Source organism: Brienomyrus brachyistius, chromosome 15, assembly GCF_023856365.1.
Source record: "Brienomyrus brachyistius isolate T26 chromosome 15, BBRACH_0.4, whole genome shotgun sequence".
Lineage (NCBI taxonomy): Eukaryota > Metazoa > Chordata > Actinopteri > Osteoglossiformes > Mormyridae > Brienomyrus > Brienomyrus brachyistius.
In genome coordinates, this window is record NC_064547.1 from 10,356,453 (window position 1) to 10,362,907 (window position 6,455).

The window sequence follows — 6,455 nt, forward strand, 5'->3', positions numbered from 1 at the left end:
GACAGCCTACTCACCTCTAGAGGAACAGCATCATGTTTTCCGTATGTACGAGGACAACGCTTACGGTTACTTTCATTCATTAATAATTGCTTAATAAATGACACACAAGAAAATAAAGCAAGAGCGGTATAAATACTTCTATTTCGGAATATGTAATTTTTTTTCTCTGTAATAATTTGTCAGCTTCCATACTAATTAGGCTAGTTTGAGCAGGATCAAGCTGGTTTGTGAGATTTTTAGATGTTAATTTGATTTAAGTATGGCATGTTAAACCGTTCCATTACACGTTATGAACTCCACTTTCTGTTTCAGCTGTTGATACTGCATGAAGGAAGGATGGGGTCCTTTTCATAAGAATTTTCACCCTGTTATATTTACAATGAATTTTCCGTTTTCATCAAACGTGAAAAAACCCTTCAGTTCATATAGCTATATGTCATGTCAGTGCACGTTTCCAGCATGGGTTACAAGCTTCGCCAAACTTCTTATTGGCTTTTCATTGGAAGCCATGCTTCTGCGCGAATATTACCAGTTTTACGGTCGTAAAATGTTCCTCAATATCTAACAATTTGCCGCACAGAATTTCATCCAATTTTATGGTGGAAATTAGGGGTTACAGAGGCTGTTGTAGGATTTTATAACTGGGATGTTAAAGGTGCATCTAGACGTGGCTGCAATGTGTCGTTAACTAACGCGCACGCACAGCGCGCATTCGCTTTTATATGCATAAATACTCTGTTAATAATGGGCTAGAACGTAAACTAATAAACTAAATATACGCACATAATTGTTGATGGTCAGTCCCCTATTTTAGATAACCTTTATAGTCAAGTAGGCAAGCATTAACAATAGGGTGATCAGATAATCTGTCAGGGAGGACACATTGAGCTAGGACAGGATTTTTAAAATACCATTTTAATGAAAATAACCTGGATCTCAGTTAAGCTCTTCTGCTATAATATCAAGTTGGTTCTTGCTGCGTGCTGACTGGTCAGTCTCCTATAGTCATGCATATGCCACCAGGGACGGATTATGTGTTGTGTGGGCCCCTGGGCAAAACGTTCGCGAGGCCCCCCCCCACAATTCAAGGGCCCTTGGCAGCCAAACGCCCTGCCTATAGGGTCAGGGGCCCTTGTAGGCAGAGGATCAAAGAATGTAGGCCCTCTAAAATAGACAAACGAAAATACATTGTTGATAAGCGTTGCAAATTGTTTTGGGCTAGGGGCCCCACGGGCCCCCTGCACCCCAAGGGCCCCTGGGCAGCGGCCCTGCTGGCCCGGTCCGTAATCCGTCCCTGTATGCCACTAATGTTAATGTGCAACAGCTGGATGAGTTTTTCAGTCAAAGCACAAGAAGAAGTGAGCTGTTTAGGTAAGCGCAGGTGCCTTTTAGTTTTAAACTAGTTTGTAAAACCTGGAGTAGCGTGAAGTGTCTTCCTTGACAGATTATCTGGTTCATTTGCAAAATTTAAGGCTAAGTAATTAAATGGTCTATATAAGCAAAACATCAAACTATTTATTCTGTATAAAAACTGTATAAATGATGCAGGAATGTATTGCAACACGCCCATGTGAAGAGCCTTGGGGCAACCCTGGTGTGAAAGGTGCTATGTAAAAAATAAATTGAATTGTAAATTGAATAGAAACTGCATTGTGCAATACCTGGGTTCTATATTCATCTAAATGACCTCAAAATGACTAACCTGAATTACATAATATGCCGTGCATTATAGCATATTGTATACTGGTATAATAGGACAATTAGCCTGTACAGGTTTTAACCAGCCTTGGCATCAGAACTGGCTCAGAGTCATATGTCTGTGTGTGTATGGGGGGAGGGGTTAGATTTTAAACTCAGAGTAATATTGATATTACTGCTATGGCAAGTTTAAAACGGCAACTGACAGACACTCATTGGTGACGCAAATGAGAAACTGATATATCAGAACCATGTGCAGTACAAGCAGCCTGGAGTCAGTTTTATGTTGTGTACTGTAATTTTAGTTTGCACGAGTAAGAACACGCATACAGTATAAAGTCAGTGGTTGCTGAAAGAAAACAAAATGTATAAGAACGATGTCTTAATCTCAAGCAAGCTAAGAAACTGTGCCACTGACTCGTTAAATCTACGTGTCATATGTAAATTAATTTCTGATGTACACATTTATTTAGATTTGCTCTCAGTAGCCTACAACTGAGAAGTGAGTGAGTCTGTCAGAAAATTGACAAAATGTTAATCAACGTGGAATGAATAAATCTTAGTTCAGCTTTTTATTTATGTTTACATTGTATAAAATATTTACATAGGCCTATTTATTTACTTTTGCAAACTTGTCTTCCCATTTTAATATTACGTCAATGGACTATAGGGTACAATGAACATCACTTGATTTTCAGATTATGTATTTCTGTATATCTTCATTAATAATTGCACTGTGTCCATTCACCACCAGCTATTGAATGTGAAGAGTGCTTGTGACAATTCGAATGCTAAATAACAGTAAAATAAATGTAGCACTGGAGGTACTGTCCGTGCAGCAGGTGGACTGGTGACAAATTATAAATACTGTAGTTCTCCATAGTCACCATGTATTGTAATGGCATTGTGCTCTATTGTAAGGTTATATGTAGCGTTAAATGTTCATCGTTATAAATAGAGTGTGTGTTCGGAGTTAGTTGTGCCAGGCGTAGTGGGCAGTGTGAACGTGTTGAGCACAAATGGTACGGGTGCAATAACGGCCCCCTTGTGGTTGAACCTGGAACTGTCTTGGTCAATTTAACATGGCTCACTGACGCACCTTCAGAATTCTGTCGGGGTGGGATCGGAGGGGTCCTATGATCACTATCGACAGCTACAACAAGAATTCTTATAGCAGTGTCTGCATCAGCCCCGGAGACCTACCTCATACGAGTGCAACTGGCAGCCAAGCATAAAGCCTGGAGCGATGAGGATATGGCAGTGCACCTGGCGTTGGCACTGGGAGGGGGGCACTCCAGGCTCTCCCCAATGAGCAGCAAAAGTATGCTGCCCTGGTGGAGGCACTGGTGTAAAAACGATGGGTGCACAAAAGTCACTGTAAGCTCAAATTGCTTATTAATGTCTCGTTATGGCAGAAATCGCCTCTTAGGTATTAACACGGTTTATCATACACAGCAAAAGGGCTCAAAAGGCAAAAATGATTGGTGCGTATCTCTGCTTGTAGATATCAAAGTTCGGTGATTTAAAAACTGCCTGGCTTGCTTGTTGAAAGATCTTACAGCCAGAAAGCTGTATATTCACTATTCAGTCAACTTTACCGCAGTCAAAGGATTTCAGAGTTTGGGAAAGTCCATCCGTTACATCAGGTAATGTACCGACTTCTCCGTAATTGGTCCAAGCACTGTTTGAGATCCGTGATCCTGAAACCATAACCTGCTCCAAAGCAGCTATGCTCTGTAGCATGAGTTACCGTGGTGATGTATCCCCAGAATAAGATAAGCAGCTCAGGTTGGGTAGCATGCACTGATGCAGAATGTTGCTGCACCCACCACATAGCGACACAGTGATGCAGAACTCAGACCCACTCGGTAGAATCCAATTTGTTGGTCAAACACCCATGACGCAGTGAGGCAGAAATTGTGGGGTGGCATCTGGGGCGGCCGATCTGATTGTAGGGGTGGCATTGGCTATTTTAGCCGCCGCTTTAAAACTGTGCATTATACCACAGGCTATATCTTTGTAATATGGCATAATATTTCTCTAATACCAACTTGATCTTATTTTACTAGGCCTGCCACATGTCCACATAATTTTAACAAATTCTATGTGGAAATAAGAAGTTACGGTCATTCAAACCTACACTTCAATTGCATGCCCATGTATGTACACTGAGTCTGTATCTTTGTAATAAGGCGCATCTTCCATTCCAACTTGAGAATGTTCTTCTATATCTTACAGCCACACAACATTTTATTCATATTCAGTGGTGGAATTCAGGGGTTACTGTCATTCGAAGCTATATCCTATACATCGCATAAAAAATATGTACGTACTACTCGGCCCTTATCTTCATAATAATATATTTCCCATTCCAACTTAAGTTACTATTTATCTACAGTATAAGGTCATTTTACATGCATTTTCGTTTTATTTAAATTCAATAACAATTTATTTATAACTAGCTTGTACATCTAGTTCAAATGACACACAACAACCAAAATAAACTAATTTCCATTCTGCTGCATCCATATCTCCGGCATCACGTGGACATCGGGGGTGGTGCCTCTGGATTGGCAGACCGGGGTGATGGTCCCTCTCCAAGAAAGGGGACAAGAGGGTGTGTTCCAACTATAGGGGGATCACACTCCTCAGCCTCCCTGGTAAGGTCTATTCAAGGATGCTGGAGAGGAGGGTCCGTCGGACAGTCGAACCTCAGATTCAGGAGGAGCAATGTGGTTTTCGCCCAGGCTGTGGAACAGTGAACCAGCTCTATACTCTCGGCAGGGTCCCGGAGGGTGTGTGGGAGTTTGTCCAACCAGTCTACATGTGCTTTGTGGACTTGGAGAAGGTATTCGATCGTGTCCCTTGGGGAGTCCTGTGTGGAGTGCTCTGGGAGTATGGGGTGCCGGGCCCCCTTTTAAGGGCAGTTCGGTCCCTGTATGACCAGTGTCAGAACTTGGTCCACATTGTTGGCAGTAAGTCAGACTTGTTTCCGGGGAGGGTTGGACTCCGCCAGGGCTGCAAATGTGCATACACAAGAGAACACAAATTTCTGACTCATAAATGCTCATTTGATGGGAACCTTTGGCATCAAAAAGTGCATTATGGTACGTAAAAATGTACTAATTGTTACATTATCTGTTATATGCTGACATCTTGTGCCCATTGGATGAATTACACTCATGCAAGATCTAGTCTTACAATGGGGTAGTAGTAGGAGTACATCAAAGCAAGTGGAATTGAGGCAGAAAGTATACATATAGATTTTTGTTTATTTGTGAATATGGCAGCTTCTTGTTGGCTAGACAACATAATATTTCATTTGCACATGAAGACTGTTGCATTAATGTTTCCCCTTCATTCTATTATTAGGCAACTCTGCCATCCTTTCCTCGACATAATGGGGCTCGGTCACATTTCAAACGAAGATCTTGCAAAACCTATACAAAGGACATTATATGTTTGCCTTTCTCACCTGAGGCAACAACATTAGTTATACCCAGAGGAGACAATTGAGTCAAATTGGCTCAGGATGGTCTTCTTGGAAAAATTTCATTTTCCAGGGAGCATGTCTTTACACAATGGCATTAATGCACATTCTAGCACAGGTAAGCATAACAACATTGTGCTGGTGTTAAATGTAATTTGAGTGTTATCCCACCACGACTAAATATTTGTCCTTTCAGGTTTGATTAAGAATTAACATTTAAAATATTTTTTGCAGCATGTGCGTGTAGAACTGTCTCATGACAGTGATTTTGAGAGTCCAGCACTACAGAGAAGGAGAGGTGAGTAAACTACTACTTCTTATATATGTATAAATATATCTCATGGATGATATGGTCATTATTATACAGAAATGTTGAGCTGAATATGTCTGTTTAGTGATTCAGCAAGAAGCCCCACAATCTCCATCACAGAGGGAAACCCCTGAGAGGCACGAGGGTGTAGCAGTAAATACTCCAGCAGATGAAGGGTTGAATTTGCTGCGAGCAAATGTTCACTTTGCAGATTTTATGTAAGATATTACTGTATGTGTGAATACCGTCAATCGCAAAAATGTGTTTTTACACATCTTTAAGCCATTGAAAAACTAAATGTCTCCAAACAACTGCATTTCCATTACATTTCAGATTATATTGTATGTTGATCTGCATAATTGGTCAACAGAAATGTAGGTTTTAGCTCATTACCATTTACCTTAATTGTAGCCCTGTTAATCTCGAAGAAGATGAAGATGTTGAAGACGCCATAAGACTCAGTCTTTTAGAAGAGGCAATGCAGCCATTGCATGACTCAAGGTATGATTCATATTTGCTTGTCACAATAGATTGTAATAGTGTGTTTGTTTCATGCAGGTAAAATATACATTATCTGTTAATCTAATTGTTACTGTATGCAGGGACGGATTACAGACCGGGCCAGTGGGGCTGCTGCCCAGGGACCCTTGGGGTGCAGGGGGCACGTTGGGCCCCTAGCCCAAAACAATTTGCAACGCTTATCAACAATGTATTTTCGTTTGTCTATTTTAGAGGGCCTACATTCTTTGATCCTCTGCCTACAAGGGCCCCTGACCCTATAGGGATGGCGTTTGGCTGCCAAGGGCCCTTGAATTGTGGTGGTTGTGGTGGTGGTGCTGGTGGTGGTGGTGGAGGGCCCTCGGGAACGTTTTGCCCAGGGGCCCACACAACACATAATCTGTTCCTGGTTTTATTCTTATTTGTGAAATTTTTTTGCAGGTAAAATTCTTTGTTGCT

The 6,455-nt window shown here is 41.4% G+C and overlaps 1 long non-coding RNA gene across 1 annotated transcript; it reads left to right on the top strand.

The window, feature by feature from the left end:
* The first annotated feature begins 5,238 nt into the window (after window positions 1–5,238).
* On the top strand, window positions 5,239–5,986 carry LOC125709136 (uncharacterized). The gene is made up of 4 exons (XR_007382620.1): window positions 5,239–5,306; window positions 5,423–5,486; window positions 5,584–5,716; window positions 5,910–5,986. It is a non-coding gene; the product is annotated as an uncharacterized LOC125709136 (long non-coding RNA).
* Window positions 5,987–6,455: the final 469 nt, after the last annotated feature.